Source organism: Amblyraja radiata, chromosome 25 (assembly GCF_010909765.2).
Source record: "Amblyraja radiata isolate CabotCenter1 chromosome 25, sAmbRad1.1.pri, whole genome shotgun sequence".
NCBI lineage: Eukaryota > Metazoa > Chordata > Chondrichthyes > Rajiformes > Rajidae > Amblyraja > Amblyraja radiata.
The window spans coordinates 34469437-34487572 of record NC_045980.1 but is presented as its reverse complement, the minus strand read 5'-3'; positions in this window follow the sequence as shown (position 1 = coordinate 34487572).

Below are 18136 nucleotides of genomic sequence, written 5' to 3'. Positions count from 1 at the left end.
AAACTAAACTAAACACAACTAAGATGCTGCCTGACCCGCTGAGTTACACCGGCACTTTATGTCCTATTGTGCAAACCAGCATCTGGAGTTCCTTGTGTCTACAGAATGCACAGATCTAGATGATTATGTCCAGAACATGGATGGCTGCGGGCAGAATTATGTAAAATGACCAGTGGCTCCACATAGATAGGGTGAGACAGTCAGAACCTTTTCCCTAGGATGGATATGTCAAATACGTAGAGGTCTTCTACAAATTTCCAGAAGCTGATTAACCTACAAACCTGTATGTCTTTGGACTGGTGGGAGGAAACCAGAGCACTCTTTGAGTGAGAGGGGAAAGGTTTAAAGGAGATACAATAGACAATTGGTGCAGGAGTAGGCCATTCGGCCCTTCGAGCTGGCACCACCATTCAATGTGATCATGGCTGATCATCCCCAATCAGTACCCCGTTCCTGCCTTCTCCCCATATCCCCTGACATCCGCCACCTTTAAGAGCCCTATCTAGCTCTCTCTTGAAAGTACCTGCCTCCACCGCCCTCTGAGGCAGAGAATCCCACAGACTCACAACTCTCTGTGTAAAAAAGTGTTTCCTCATCTCTGTTCTAAATGCCTTACCCCCTTATTCTTAAACTGTGCCTTATTCTTAAATGTCCAGGGCAAGTTATCTTATCGAGAGGGTGGTGGGTGCCTGGAACGCACTGCCAGGTGGTGGCGGATACGATAGTGGTGTTTAAGAGGCTTTTGGACAGACACATGGCTATGCATTATGTGCAGGCAGATAAGAGTTAGTCTTGCCATCATGTTGGGCACAGACACTGTGGGCCGAAGGGCCTGTTCATGTGCTGTAATGCCCTAGCTTCCTTTACATTCACGAGTCCTAATAGCCTTATTTTGTTCTGTCATTTAGAATCTAAAGCCTTTAGCCTGGTTAATGTTTGCTGCTCAACATTGTCCCACTGTACGAGCTAATTCAAGAGTTCTCCCGAGTTTCCCCTGATTCGAACTCGGAGATTTACGGTAATGGCCGCTCGTGGGTACTCGGGGCTCTCGTGGACATTTTTCAACGTTGAAAAATCTTCACGAGTCTTCCCGAGCTTAATGCGTTTCCCGAGTACCTGCCGTTAGCGTTACGAGCCGCTAAGAGACGTCCCCGAGCTCCGACGTACCCGCTCCGTACATTCTCTGCTTGCCACGAGTTTGAATTTTTTTTTAAACTCGGGAGAGCTCTTGGAATGAACTCGTACCGTGGGACAGCCCCTTAAATGACTGCAGATTATTTCCCAATTGGCCGCAGTTGAAGAATTACCCGTGAAGAGCAGTCGCGTGGGATTTCTCGGCAAGTGGTGCGGCACGGTGGCGCAGCGGTAGAGTTGCTGCCCCACAGCGCCAGAGACCCGGGTTCGATCCCGACTACGGGTGCTGCCTGAACGGAGTTTGTACGTTCTCCCCGTAACCTACGTGGGTTTTCTCCGGGTGCTCCGGTTTCCTCCCACACTCCGAAGACGTGCAGGTTTGTAGGTGAATTGGCTTCGGTGTAATTGTAAATTGCTCTTGCAATGTGTAGGATTTTTTTTTTTTAATCAAAACTATTTATTCAAATATTATAATAGTATTTACAACACAATAAAACAAAACAACCCACCACCATAGTACAAGACAAATAAATATTCTACTAAACAACGATATTACAGTCCTTGTCCACGATACACACAACGCCCCGCGGTGTCCAGCGGTCCCAGAAATCCCCCAGAGTGCTCGTGGACAGCGCGTAGTCCTTTTCTAGTAGCACCCGGGCGAATGTGTAGGATTGCGCTGGCGTGCCGGGATAGCTGGTCGGCGCAGACTCGGTGGGCCGATCGGCTTGTTTCTGCACTGTATCTCCAAACTAAACAAAACTAAGTCTGAAGAAGGGTCTCGACCCCAAAGGTCACCCATTCCTTCATTCCTTGCTCCCTGCCTCCTTCCCCTCCCCTTCCCAAAGCCCACTGTCTCCGCCTCTTCCTTTCTTCTTCCCAGACCCACCCCCACATCAGTTTGAAGAAGGGTCTCGACCTGAAACGTCACCTATTGGGGGACCAGAACCAGGGGCCACAGTTTAAGAATAAGGGGTAAGCCATTTAGAACGGAGACGAGGAAACACCTTTTCACCCTGAGAATTGTGAGTGTGGAATTCTCTGCCTCAGAGGGTGGTGGAGGCCGGTTCTCTGGCTAGTGGAGTCAGGAGATATGGGGAGAAGGCAGGAACGGGGTACTGATTGGGGATGATCAGCCATGATCACATCGAATGGCGAATGGTGCTGGCTCGAAGGGCCGAATGGCCTCCTCCTGCAGCTATTGTCTATTGTCTATTCCTTCGCTGCATAGATGCTGCCTCACCCGCTGAGTTCCTCCAGCATTTTTGTCCACCTTCGATCTTTCCAACAACTGCAGTTCTTTCTTAAACATTACTTCCATGGAGTAACTCAGCGGGACAGGCAGCATCTCTGGAGAGAAGGAATGGGTGATGTTTTGGGTCGAGACCCTCCTCTCCAGAGTTGCTGCCTGACCCCGCTGAGTTACTCAAGCACTTGTATCCATCTGTAAACTAAACAAAACTTGCATTTTCCCAAATAATTGAAGAGCAGCCCCGGAGGATTTCTGGGCAAGCAATAGCTCTGCACCTGCCGTGCGTTTTTTTTGCAGACTTCAATTGCATGATTCAATAAATGACGTTGGATCAGTCATCTGCTGTCAACATTGAGGTTATATATTGACCAAGACACAAAGGAGAACTCCGGAGTTCTTAGAATTATGCCGTGAGACTGAACATTCAAGGAGGAAACGCTTTGGGCTACGATGCCCATGCCAAAAACACAATGTCTAGGTAAACGAATTCTCCTCTCCCAGCACGTGACGCGTAGTCGCGGGAAGCAAGGAACCGCAGAGGCCGCTTTACACCGAAGATGGACACAAAATGCTGGCGTAACTCAGCGGGACAGGCAGCATCTCTGGAGAGAAGGTAGACTTGACGGGCCGAATGGCCTAGTTCTACTCCTGTTCCTTGCGGCCCATTAATTCTATGGTAGACAAAAAAGCTGGAGAAACTCAGCGGGTGAGGCAATAGACAATAGGTGCAGGAGTAGGCCATTCGGCCCTTCGAGCCAGCACCGCCATTCAATGTGATCATGGCTGATCATCCCCAATCAGTACCCCATTCCTGCCTTCTCCCCATATCCCCTGACTCCGCTATCTTTAAGAGCCCTATCTAGCTCTCTCTTGAAAGCATCCAGAGAACCGGCCTCCACCGCCCTCTGAGGCAGAGAATTCCACAGACTCACAATTCTCTGTGAGAAAAGTGTTTCCTCGTCTCCGTTCTAAATGGCCAACCCCTTATTCTTAAACTGTGGCCCCTGGTTCTGGACTCCCCCAACATCGGGAACATGTTTCCTGCCTCTAGCGTGTCCAACCCCTTAATAATCTTATATGTTTCAATGAGATATCCTCTCATCCTTCTAAACTCTAGAGTGTACAAGCCCAGCTGCTCCATTCTCTCAGTATATGACAGTCCCGCCATCCCGGGAATTAACCTTGTAAACCTACGCTGCACTCCCTCAATAGCAAGAATGTCCTTCCTCAAATTAGGGGACCAAAACTGCGCACAGTAAAGGGGTACGACGTTTAGTGCAAGACAAAGTTCAGTAAAGTCCGATTATTGAAACTCCGGGGGTCTCCAATGAGATAGATGGGAGGTCAGGACCACTCTCTAGTTGGTGATAGGATGGTTCAGTTGCCCGATAACAGCCAGGAAGAAACTGTCCCTGAAGCTGGAGGTGTGAGGACCTCCGATGAGGTCGATAATAGCTCAGGACCACTCTCTGGTTTAGTTAAGAGATACAGCGCGGAAACAGGCCCTTCGGCCCGTCAGGTCCACACCGACCAGCAATCCCCGCACACTAACACTATCCTGCACACACTAGGGACAATTTACATCTATACCAAGCCAATTGACCTACAAACCTGCGCGTCTTTGGAGAGCGGGAGGAAACCGAAGGGTCTCGGAGAAAACCCACGCGGGTCACGGGGAGAACGTGCAAACTCCGTGCAGGCAGCACCCGTAGTCGGGATTGAACCTGGGTCTCCGGCGTTGGGAGTGCTGTAAGGCAGCAACTCTACCGCTGCGCCACCATAGTTGTAGATAGCCCCATCCCTCCTTCAGCCATGATCATATTGAATGGCGGTGCTGGCACGAGCGGGCCGAATGGCCTACTCCCAAAGATGCTGCCTGTCCTGCTGAGTTACTGCAGCATCTTGTCCCTCTGGCTTGGAATAGAATCCCAGCCTGCTCAACCTCTCCCTGCAGCTCATGGCCTTCAATCCTATTGTCTGACTCATCATTGTGAATAATTCACAATTCATCCAGGGATTGCCGGCTGGTCAGACAGCCTGGAATTATTACGTCTGGTGTAGCAGGAAGGAACTGCAGATGTTGGTTTAAACAAAAGGTGGACACAAAATGCTGGAGTAACTCAGCGGGACAGGCTGCATCTCTGGAGAGAAGGAATGGGTGACGTTTCAATAGATAATAGGTGCAGGAGTAGGCCATTCGGCCCTTCGAGCCAGCACCGCCATTCAATGTGATCATGGCTGATCATCCCCAATCAGTTCCCCGTTCCTGCCTTCTCCCCATATCCCCTGATTCCGCTATTTTTAAGAGCCCTTTCTAGCTCTCTCTTGAAAGTATCCAGAGAACCGGCCTCTAAGGCAGAGAATTCCACAGACTCACCACTCTCTGTGTGAAGAAGTGTTTCCTCATCACCGTTCTAAATGGCTTACCCCTTATTCTTAAATTGTGGCCCCTGGTTCTGGACTCCCCCAACATCAGGAACATGTTTCCTGCCTCTAGTGTGTGCAAGCCCTTAATAATCTTATATGTTTCAATAAGATCGCCTCCCATCCTTCTAAACTCCAGAGTGTACAAGCCCAGCCGCTCCATTCTCTCAGCATATGACAGTCCCGCCATCCCGGGAATTAACCTTGTAAACCTACGCTGCACTCCCTCAATAGCAAGAATGTCCTTCCTCAAATTAGGAGACCAAAACTGCGCACAATACTCCAGGTGTGGTCTCACTAGAGGCTCTGTACAACTGCAGAAGGACCTCTTTGCTCCTGTACTCAACTCCTCTTGTTATGAAGGCCAACATGCCATTGGCTTTCTTCACTGCCTGCTGTACCTGCACGCTTACTTTCGTTTCGTGTCGAGTCTGAAGAAGAAGCTGAGTTACTCCAGCTTTTTTGTGTCCATTTTCATCGTTACGCCTGGTGTTCCGGGGATGGGATTTGAACCGGCCAACTTCTCATTCAGAGGAGAGGAGAGGAGAAGCAGGCTGATTGCACAATGGCTGATGCCAACCATGTGTGAAAGGCATTGGTGATGAAAAGGCCGCGAGCCACACAATTCCTTTCACATCTGCTCCTGCCCATTGCAGCCAAAACCCCAAATAATCAACGACCAGACTTTAACCATGAATGAATGAATGATATCTTTTATTTCGAACGATTAAAAAAAAAGAAGAAAAGAAAAGATGTAAATGAATAAATAAAAAGAAAATTATATATATACATATATATGGCATACATATATACGACAGATGGCACAATGGGCTAAGTGTTCGGCTGGCAACCGGAAGGTAGCCGGTTCGAATCCCGCTTGGAGTGCATACTGTCGTTGTGTCCTTGGGCAAGACACTTCACCCACCTTTGCCTGTGTGTGAATGTGTGTGAGTGATTGGTGGTGGTCGGAGGGGCCGTAGGCGCAGATTGGCAGCCACGCTTCCGTCAGTCTGCCCCAGGGCAGCTGTGGCTACAGAAGTAGCTTACCACCACCGAGTGTGACTGAGGAGTGAATGAATAATGCGATGTAAAGCGCCTTGAGTATTAGAAAGGCGCTATATAAATCCCATCCATTATTATTTTTATTATATATACATAAATACATACACACATACATACATATACATGTACATATATACATACATACATACATATACACATATACACACATACACATATACATAACATATATGTACATACATAAATTAAAAAATCAAAAGCCAATTTCTACATGATACACATTAGACACGTTCGACAAGGGATAGGAAGAAGCCAATGCCTGTCAAGTCCTACCCCCATTCTTCACCATTAACAAATGCAAAATTCAATAAAATAAACTAAACAGACAATTCAAATAAAACTACTCCAATCAAGCTATTAAGAAAAAAAGAACAAACCATCACTTTAGACTTTAGAGATACAGCGCAGGAAACAGGCCCTTCGGCCCATCGAGTCCGTGCCGACCAGCGGTCACCCCGTACGCTAGCACTATCCTACACACATTTACAATTTACCAAAGCAAGTTAACCTACAAACCTGCACAATAGACAATAGACAATAGGTGCAGGAGTAGGCCATTCGGCCCTTCGAGCCAGCACCGCCATTCAATGTGATCATGGCTGATCATCCACAATCAGTACCCCATTCCTGCCTTCTCCCCTGACTCCGCTATCTTTAAGAGCCCCCCGATCTAGCTCTCTCTTGAAAGCATCCAGAGAACCGGCCTCCACCGCCCTCTGAGGCAGAGAATTCGAAGAGACAAGCGATCACCCCGCACACTAGCACTATCCTACATGCTAGGGACAATTTACAATTTACCGAAGCCAATTAACCTACAAACCTGCACGTCTTTGGGATGTGGGAGGAAACCGGAGCGCCCGGAGAAAACCCACGTGGGCCACGGGGAGAAGGTACAATCTCCGTACAGGCAGCACCCCTAGTCAGGATGGAACCAGGGTCTCTGGTGCTGTGAGGCAGCAGCTCTACCCGCTGCACCACCGTGCCGCCCTGTGATCACTATAAACAAAGCCAGCCGGTTTGAATGAGGATATAAAGATAGACTATCGAAGATAGGCGCAAAATGCTGGAGTAACTCAGCGGGACAGGCAGCATCTCTGGGGAGAAGGAATGGGTGACGTTTCGGGTCGAGACACTTCTTCAGACTGAGAGGGAAACACAGAGATAAGGAAGGGTGAGGCGTGCTGGCTCGAAGGGCCGAATGGCCTCCTCCTGCACCTATTGTGTATTGTCTGTTGTCTAATGTACGCGTGGGATAGTGTTAGTGTGTGGGGGTGGCTGGTCGGGCCGAAGGGCCGGATTCTGCACTGTATCTCCAAACTAAAAGCCTGAAGCCTCTCAAGAACCATTGCCAACAGAGATAGGTCACCATGACTTGTCAAAATTAGTGCCCGCTCACAGTTACACACAGACCGATGACGGGGTGTGAGTCAAGCAGTGTACGTTACAGCAAAGACATGATGCATCCTCAACATCACGAGGATTGGATTTCCATCAGTTCATCACATCTGAACAAAAGGAGTCTATCTGACGAAGGGTCTCAGCCCGAAGCCTCGATTCTTTCCCGATACGATGCTTTCAAGAGAGAGCTAGACAGGGCTCCTGAAGATAGCAGGACTGTCATATGCTGAGAGAATGGAGCGGCTGGGCTTGTACACTCGAATTTAGAAGGATGAGAGGGTATCTGATTGAAACATAAAAGATTATTAAGGGTTTGGACACGCTGGAGGCAGGAAACATGTTCCCGATGTTGGGGGAGTCCAGAACCAGGGGCCACACACAGTTTAAGAATAAGGGCCAAGCCATTTAGAACGGAGACGAGGAAACACTTTTTCACCCAGAGAGTTGTGAGTCTGTGGAATTCTCTGCCTCAGAGGGCGGTGGAGGCAGGTTCTCTGGATACTTTCAAGAGAGAGCTCGATAGGGCTCTTAAAGATAGCGGAGTCAGGGGATATGGGGAGAAGGCAGGAACGGGGTACTGATTGTGGATGATCAGCCACGGTCACGTTGAATGACGGTGCTGGCTCGAAGGGCCGAATGGCCTCCTCCTGCTCCTATTGTCTATTGTCACCCAAAATGGCTGGAGTGACTCAGCGGCTCAGGCAGTATGTTTGGAGAAACGGAATAGGTGAGAAATATACGAGGAAAATCATTTTAAGAGACTTTTGGACACTTACATGGATACGACAGGTTTGGAGGGATATGGACCAAACGCAGGCAGGTGGGACTAGTGTAGGTGGGACATCTTTGTCGGTGTGGGAAAGTTGGGCCGAAGGGCCTGTTTCCGCGCTGTATCACTCCATGACTCTTGAATGTTTAATTGAAAGACACAGGGTGGAAACAGGCCCTTCGGCCCACCGAGTCCGCACCGACCATGATTCACCCGTTCACACTAGTTCCACGTTATCCCGCTCTCTCATCCACTCCCTACAGTACGCACCAGAGAGGCCCTTCACAGAGGGGCCCGTTGACCCTGCTAACCCGCACGTCCTTGGGTTGTGGGAAGGAACCGGAGGAAACCCACGCGGGTCACGGGGAGAGCGTGCAAACTCCACACACCCAGCACCCGAGGTCAGGATCGAACCCGGGTCTCTGGTGCCGTGAGGCATCAACGCCACCCGCTGCGCCACCGAGCCGCCCTAATTCTGTATTAATTGTCGTAAACCGCAACGTTAATAGTTAATGAGGAGGGAGGGGGGTCATTACGGAGTGTAATTGAAAGAATAAAATGCCTGGGGATATTCTGCGTGCCAACACTTGGCACGATGCCCGGTCTTAACCCATGACTTAAAATGCTTCGTGTAATTAATGAAGGCGTGAAACTGCAACGCTACAACAGAGGAAAGTCCCCAGGAGCGAGCAAGCCTCAACAGTTTGCATCCTGTTTGGTTTCGTTTGGTTTCGAGATTCAGCGCGGAAACAGGCCCTTCGGCCCGCCGAGTCCACGCCGACCAAGCGATCCCCGCACGCTAACGCTGTCCTACGCACACTAGGGACAATTTACATTTACACCAAGCCAATTAACCTACAATCCTGCACGTCTTTGGAGTGCGGGAGGAAACCGACGACCTCAGAGAAAACCCACGCGGGTCACGGGGAGAACGTGCAGACTCCGTACAGACAGCGCCCGTAGTCGGGATCGAACCCGGGCCTGTGGCGCGACAAGGCCCTTTCGCGACAATCCCCCATCTTTATCTCGGTCCAGGTTAGCGGCTGACCTCCAGGGACCTGCGCCTAGAATGAGTTTATTAGAGTCATAGAGTGATACAGTGTGGAAACAGGCCCTTCGGCCCAACATGCCCACACCGGCCAACATGTCCCATCTACACTAGTCCCACCTGCCTGCGTTTGGTCCATATCCCTCCAAACCTGTCCTATCCATGTACCTGTCTAACTGTTTCTTAAACGTTGGGATAGTCCCAGCCTTAACCACCTCCTCCGGCAGCTCGTTCCATACGCACGCCAATCTTTTTTAGAGAGGGATTATGCGCTTTCCACGGGCTTCCTGGAGGATTCCGGGATTTCCGGGTCCGCTGTGGAATACATCTTTGACAAGGGTGCGGATATGAATGAATGAATGAATGAATGAATGAATGAATTCGTTTATTGGCCAAGTATTCACATACAAGGAATTTCCCTTGCTGCTCCGCCCGCAAATGACAACATGACATACAGTGACAGTTAGGAATGACTCAGAAAACACTAAACATTAATAATAAAACATTATCGATTAAACATGTGAATTAAATAAAATAGCAGAGCAAAAGGAGGCTACAGACTTCTGGTTATTGAGTAGAGCTACTACTCGTGGGTAAAAACTGTTGTTATGACTGGCTGTGGCAGCTTTGACAATCCGGAGTCGCCTTCCAGAGGGAAGTGATTCAAAGAGTTTGTGGCCAGGGTGAGAGGGGTCAGAGATGATCTTATGTCTGGCTTATCGTTGTGTAAGGAACATTTGTTTTATTTGCATTGGGTGGGTATGTTTTGAATAATGTAATATTGTGCATATTATTGTAGATAGTTGAATAAATAATTTTTGGTTATAGATAAAAAAAAGAGAGGAGGGTGAGTGGAAACCAGATTAGCCGATGTATTCAAGAGAGAGTTAGATGTGGTTCTTGGGGCTAACGGAATCAAGGGATATGGGGAGAAAGCAGGAACGGGGTACGGAATCAGGATGATCAGCCATGATCATATTTTTTTTTTTTTCTTTAATTTAATCAAAAATATTTATTCAACCATTAAAATAGTATTTACAACACAATAAAACAAAAGAACCCACCACCATAGTAGGCTAGTGGAATCAAGGGATATGGGGAGAAGGCAGGCACGGGTTATTGATTGGGGACGATCAGCCATGATCACAATGAATGGTGGTTAATGGTGGCTCGAAGGGCCGAATGGCCTCCTCCTGCACCTATTGTCTATCTAAGACAAAACAAATATTCCAAGTAAACTATTAAACATCTGTATTACAATCCTTGTCCAGGATACAGCCACGATCATATTGAATGGCGGTGCTGGCTCGAGGGGCCGAATGGCCTACGCTTGCACCTAGTTTCTATGTTTCTATGCCAGGTGTTACAGAATCAACATTTGCTGGTGTTGGCTGCGCCCGTTCGATGCTGAGTAACTGCAGAATGTTACAATGCATGGGCTTGAATTCATTTTTCCGTAACGAAGAGATTTTATCCCGTTAATCACAGAGTACGGAAAAGATCAAGCCTGCCCTGCAGTTTGCAAACAGCGATCAAACGGGTAGAGTCACTGCCTCACAGCGCCGGGGACCCGGGTTCGATCCCGACTACGGGCGCTGTCTGCACGGAGTTTGCACGTTCTCCCCGCGACCTGCGTGGGTTTTCTCCGAGATCTCCCGGTTTCCTCCCACACTCCAAAGACCGGAAAAATTCACCCATTCCTTCTCTCCCGAGAGGCTTCCTGTCCTCAGCCGAGTTACTCCAGCCTTTTGTGGCTACATTCGGTTTAAACCAGCGTCTGCAGTTCCTTCTTACACAGGCTTGGTGCAAGTGTAAATTGTCCCTATAGTGTGTGTGTAGGATAGCGTGAGTGCGCGGGGATCGCTGGTCGGCGCGGACTCGATGGGCCGAAGGGCCTGTTTCGGCGCTGTGTCTCCAAACTAGACTAAATTAAAATGCTGGAGGCACAGGTGCCATCTGTGGAAAGAGAAACGTCTAACATCGCACGTTTAAGTCCTATCAACAGACCCGTGAGTAGGGATTTAAGACTTTCTCAGTCCAATTAGTTTAATGCCGCTAATGAATAGTTTCATCACCACAGTACTCCAGGGTTCAATGTTTTTAGTGAAAAACAAAGTGGTGCATGGTCTCAGCTGGTCAGGCAGCATCTGTGGTGGGTGGGGAGGGGTGGGGGGGAGATGACGTTTGGAGCTAAGGGCTTGTCCCACTTTCACGACCGAATTCACAACCTTTTTTACGCATGGACATATTCCTTCAGGCTAGAAAAACGCCCCGACCTACTCGATGCCACCAGTACCTACGTCCAGCGTCACGACTTGCTACGACCTACCTCGTGACGACCATGATGCGAGTATGAGTCAAGTGCAAACTCGGCAGAGGTCGTGAATTTGGTCGTGAATGTGGGACAGGCCCTTTGGGAACCTTCTGAGTGTTGAGAACATGGCCCCCACCTCTTCTCCACCAGACTGTCCAAAGAAGGGGCGGGCACGGTGGCGCAGCGGGGAGAGTTGCCGCCTCACGGCGCCGGAGACCCGGGTTCGATCCTTGACCACGGGTGCTGCCTGTACGGAGTGTGCACGTCCTCCCTGTGACAAAGTGAAATTAAAGGTATTCGCCTCATGCTCCAACGAAGGAGCAGTGAAATGAACAGCGTGGGTTTTCTACGGGTGCTCCGGTCTCCTCCCACATCCCAAAGAGGTGCAGGTTTATAGGTTAATGGCATAATCGCTCCATGCGTGCAGGGAGTGGGTGAGGAAGCGGGATAACATGGAACTGGCGTGAACTGGTGGTCGATGGCCAGCATGGACTCGGTGGGCCGAAGGGCCTGTTTCCGTGCTGTATCTTTCAACCATCCCAGCTATCTATTTCCCTGGTCTGCTGAGCCTCTCCAGCACTTCAATAGACAATAGGTGCAGGAGTAGGCCATTCGGCCCTTCGTGTTTTACGTTCAAGATATCAGCATCTCTTGTATCTAGTTCAGTTCAGGTCAGTTTATTGTCACGTGTACCGATGTACAATGTTGTTGCGTGCTATCCAGTCAGCGGAAAGACAACACATGATTACAATCGAGCCGTCCACAGTGTACAGATACAGGATAAAGGGAGTAGGGTGAATAACGTGTATTTCTTGTCTGAGATTGAGTTTGTCATTCTGGACTTTATCCAAACCATTCTTTACGAGAGAGGAGATGAAGAATAGATAAGCAGTGAATACACGGGTGGTTTTAAACTGAATAAGGGGGGGTGGGGTGTCGAATGGGATAGTGGAGGATGGAGTTAAAGGGAAAGGGTTTCTTAAATGTGTGAGCGTAGAGACAGAGGGGTGTAAAATGAGGGTAGAAGCAATAGGTAGCAAGGTGAAAAGTAAAAGTGGCAGGCAGACAAAACCAGGGCAAAAATCAGAAAGGGCCACTTTTCAACATAATTGTATAAGGGGTAAGAGTGTTGTAAAAACAAGCCTGAAGGCGTTGTGTCTCAATGCAAAGAGCATTCGTAATAAGGTGGATGAGTTGAATGTGCAGATAGCTATTAATGACTATGATATAGTTGGGATCACGGAGACATGGCTCCAGGGTGACCAAGGCTGGGAGCTGAACATCCAGGGATATTCAATATTCAGGAGGGATAGAGAGAAAGGAAAAGGAGGTGGGGTAGCGTTGCTGATTAGAGAGGAGATTAATGCAATGGAAAGGAAGAACTTTAGTTTGCAGGATGTGGAATCGGTATGGGTAGAGCTGCGAAACACTAAGGGGCTGAAAACGCTGGTGGGTGTTGTGTACAGGCCACCTAACAGTAGTAGTGAAGTTGGAGATGGTATCAAACAGGAAATTAGAAATGCGTGCGACAAAGGCAAAACAGTTATAATGGGTGACTTCAATCTACATATAGATTGGGTGAATCAAATTGGCAGGGGTGCTGAGGAAGAGGATTTCTTGGAATGTATGCAGGATAGTTATCTAAATCAACATGTAGAGGAACCAACGAGAGAGCAGGCTATTTTAGACTGGGTATTGAGTAATGAGGAAGGGTTAGTTAGCAGTCTTGTTGTACGTGCCCCCTTGGGCAAGAGTGACCATAATATGGTTGAGTTCTTCATTAGGATGGAGAGTGACATTGTTAATTCAGAAACAATGGTTCTGAACTTAAAGAAAGGTAACTTTGAGGGTATGAGACGTGAATTGGCCAAGATTGACTGGCAATTAATTCTAAAAGGGTTGACGGTGGATATGCAATGGAAGACATTTAAAGACTGCATGGATGAACTACAAAAATTGTTCATCCCAGTTTGGCGAAAGAATGAATCAGGGAAGGTAGTGCATCCGTGGATAACAAGGGAAATCAGGGATTGTATCAAAGCGAAGGATGATGCGTACAAATTAGCCAGAAAAAGCAGCATACCAGAGGACTGGGAGAAATTCAGAGACCAGCAGAAGAGGACAAAGGGCTTAATTAGGAAAGGAAAAATAGATTATGAAAGAAAACTGGCAGGGAACATAAAAACTGACTGCAAAAGTTTTTATAGATATGTGAAAAGAAAGAGATTAGTTAAAACAAATGTAGGTCCCTTGCAGTCAGAAACAGGTGAGTTGATCATGGGGAACAAGGATATGGCGGACCAATTGAATAACTACTTTGGTTCCGTCTTCACTAAGGAAGACATAAATAATCTGCCGGAAATAGCAGGGGACCGCGGGTCAAAGGAGTTGGAGGAATTGCGTGAAATCCAGGTTAGTCGGGAAGTGGTGTTGGGTAAATTGAATGGATTAAAGGCCGATAAATCCCCAGGGCCAGATAGGCTGCATCCCAGAGTACTTAAGGAAGTAGCTCCAGAAATAGTGGATGCATTAGTAATAATCTTTCAAAACTCTTTAGATTCTGGAGTAGTTCCTGAGGATTGGCGGATAGCAAACGTAACCCCACTTTTTAAGAAGGGAGGGAGAGAGAAAATGGGGAATTACAGACCGGTTAGTCTAACATCGGTAGTGGGGAAACTGCTAGAGTCAGTTATTACAGATGGGATAGCAGCACATTTGGAAAGTGGTGAAATCATTGGACAAATTCAGCAGGGATTTACAAAAGGTAAATCATGTCTGACGAATCTTATAGAATTTTTCGAGGATGTAATTAGTAGCGTGGATAGGGGAGAACCAGTGGATGTGGTGTATCTGGACTTCCAGAAGGCTTTCGACAAGGTCCCACATAAGAGATTAGTGTACAAACTTAAAGCACACGGCATTGGGGGTTCAGTATTGATGTGGATAGAGAACTGGCTGGCAAACAGGAAGCAAAGAGTAGGAGTAAACGGGTCCTTTTCACAATGGCAGGCAGTGACTAGTGGGGTACCGCAAGGCTCAGTGCTGGGACCCCAGCTATTTACAATATATATTAATGATCTGGATGAGGGAATTGAAGGCAATATCTCCAAGTTTGCGGATGACACTAAGCTGGGGGCAGTGTTAGCTGTGAGGAGGATGCTAGGAGACTGCAAGGTGACTTGGATAGGCTGGGTGAGTGGGCAAATGTTTGGCAGATGCAGTATAATGTGGATAAATGTGAGGTTATCCATTTTGGTGGCAAAAACAGGAAAGCAGACTATTATCTAAATGGTGGCCGACTAGGAAAAGGGGAGATGCAGCGAGACCTGGGTGTCATGGTACACCAGTCATTGAAAGTGGGCATGCAGGTGCAGCAGGCAGTGAAGAAAGCGAATGGTATGTTAGCTTTCATAGCAAAAGGATTTGAGTATAGGAGCAGGGAGGTTCTACTGCAGTTGTACAGGGTCTTGGTGAGACCACACCTGGAGTATTGCATACAGTTTTGGTCTCCAAATCTGAGGAAGGACATTATTGCCATAGAGGGAGTGCAGAGAAGGTTCACCAGACTGATTCCTGGGATGTCAGGACTGTCTTATGAAGAAAGACTGGATAGACTTGGTTTATACTCTCTAGAATTTAGGAGATTGAGAGGGGATCTTATAGAAACTTACAAAATTCTTAAGGGGTTGGACAGGCTAGATGCAGGAAGATTGCTCCCGATGTTGGGGAAGTCCAGGACAAGGGGTCACAGCTTAAGGATAAGGTGGAAATCCTTTAAAACCGAGATGAGAAGAACTTTTTTCACACAGAGAGTGGTGAATCTCTGGAACTCCATGCCACAGAGGGTAGTCGAGGCCAGTTCATTGGCTATATTTAAGAGGGAGTTAGATTTGGCCCTTGTGGCTAAGGGGATCAGAGGGTATGGAGAGAAGGCAGGTACGGGATACTGAGTTGGATGATCAGCCATGATCATATTGAATGGCGGTGCAGGCTCGAAGGGCCGAATGGCCTACTGCACCTAATTTCTATGTTTCTATGTTTCTATGAATGTAGCAGAGAAAGAGTTCTAAAAGACAGCTGGACAACATCTGGCCTGATGGCAGGGAGATACATATTGGCATGAAGAATGGGTTGCTTCTCTAACATAGTCATAGACTCATACAATGAGGAAACAGGCCCTTCGGCCCAACTCGTCCATACCAGCCCAGCTGCCCCATCAGCACCACATTTGGCCCATATTCCCTCAAAAACCTTTCCTATCCATGTGCCTGTCTGAATCAGTCTGAAGAAGGGTCTCGACCCGAAACGTCACCCATCCAGAGAACCAGCCTCCACCGCCCTCTGAGGCAGAGAATTCCACAGACTCACAACTCTCTGTGAGAAAAAGTGTTTCCTTGTCTCCGTTCTAAATGGCTTACTCCTTATTCTTAAACTGTGTGTGGCCCCTGGTTCTGGACTCCCCCAACATCGGGAACATGTTTCCTGCCTCTAGCGTGTCCAAGCCCTTATATGTTTCAATGAGATATCCTCTCATCCTTCTAAACTCCAGAGTATACAAGCCCAGCTGCTCCATTCTCTCAGCATATGACAGTCCCACCATCCCGGGAATTAACCTTGTAAACCTACGCTGCACTCCCTCAATAGCAAGATTGTCCTTCCTCAAATTAGGGGACCAAAACTGCACGCAATACTCCAGTTGTGGTCTCACCAGGGCCCTGTACAACTGCAGAAGGACCTCTTTGCCCAAAGCGGATGCTGATAAGGAAATGCGGGATCGTTCATCCTTAGCTTGGGTGTTGAGTCCGCAGTGACCAGCGATCGCCCGATAACACCAGTTCTACATTATCCCACTCTCTCATCCACTCCCGACACACCAGGGGGCAATTCCCAGAAGCCGATCGCCCTGCCAGTGAGAATGTAATTGTGCTGGAATGAACTGCAGATGCTGGTTTAAATCGAAGCTCGACACAAAATGCTGGAGTATCAAGAAGAAGGGTCTCGACCCGAAATGTCACCTCCATAGATGCTGCCTGTCCCTTCTGTAAATTGTCCCTTGTGTGTGTACATAGAAACATAGAAACATAGACAATAGGTGCAGGAGTAGGCCATTCAGCCCTTCGAGCCTGCACCGCCATTCAATATGATCATGGCTGATCATCCAACTCAGTATCCCATCCCTGCCTTCTCTCCATACCCCCTGATCCCTTTAGCCACAAGGGCCACATCTAACTCCCTCTTAAATATTGCCAATGAACTGTGGCCTCAACTACCCTCTGTGGCAGAGAATTCCACAGATTCACCACTCTCCGTGTGAAAAATGTTTTTCTCATCTCAGACCTATAGTGTAGGATAGTGTTAAGGGCCTCTCCCACTGTACGAGGTAATTCAAGAGTTCTCCCGAGGGGGGGAAACCGAAGATCTCGGAGAAAATCCGCGCAGGTCACGGGGAGAACGTGCAAACTCCGTACAGAGAGCGCCCGCAGTCGGGATGGAACCCGGGTCTCTGGCGCTGTGAGGCAGCAACTCTAACGCTGCGCCCCCGAGCATCTCTGACCTAAACTAAATGAAAGGAGAGACTCGAACATTGGAAATTGCAAGCGTAGAACGTTGTGAACCTTCTCCCAACTTTCAAATGCTAAGATGATGCTGCTCCTTTAAAAAAAAGACAGTGTACTAGTCCCTGGCGAGATCAGAGTTTACAGTCTGTGGGAAGAAACTCCGTCTCATCTTCTCTGTTTCCGCAGAGCCACTGTGGTTAGGATGGTTCTTTAATAACGCCACACTTGGGGGACCACACATCAACACAGCAAAGCTGTGATGTGGATAGAGGCTCCTTCAGTCGCCCGCCCGCGCCTGCTCTAGATTAAATCCCAGCTCCTGGTGCGATTTATGTGCCAACTTCCCCCTCCCCTTCCCTCCAGCTCGTTCGAATACTTTAATCACCCAGCACCTATTGAAGGGTTGAAGTTAAACCACAGCCACCACTTCTGAAGAACTCTCCACCTACCACAAGCTTAGCTCAAGGTTCTAATGTTCCCCATTATATGTCTCGTGTTTCTATTAAAACCATGAATTTCCCATTAAATCCATGCCTTTAATTTATCTTGACGGGCGATTTAACATTTGTTTACCAAGACTTTAATTCAAAGATTTCCTTCAATCTTCCCTACGGACAGCGAAACCCCCATGTCCTGCTGCCATCCTTGTGTCTTCTACACCTATCCGTGTTCTACAGAGATGCTGCCTGACCCGCTGAGTTACTCCAGCACTTACCAAGGGGGCCACACCCGAAACATCGCCCATCTGCGTTCCAGATTGAGCAAAGGGGAAGATACAGAACGCAGGATATTGTTCTCAGCATTGAAGCGCATCAGTTCCAGAGACAAATTCTAATCTCCTCAATGGGGTAGAGGTGAATCGGACAGTGCCCTAGTCTGTGGAATTCTAGGCCTCTCTGCTTCAGAGGGCGGTGGAGGTGGGTTCTCTGGATGCTTTCAAGGGAGAGCTAGATAGGGCTCTTAAATATAGTGGAGTTAGGGGATATGGGGAGAAGGCAGGAACGGGGTACTGATTGTGGATGATCAGCCATGATCACATTGAATGGCGGCGCTGGCTCGAAGGGCCGAATGGCCTACTCCTGCACCTATTGTCTATTGTCTAATCTGGAAACACAAAACTAAACTAAACCCTCGCATGAAATGTTTGCTGATTTATGAT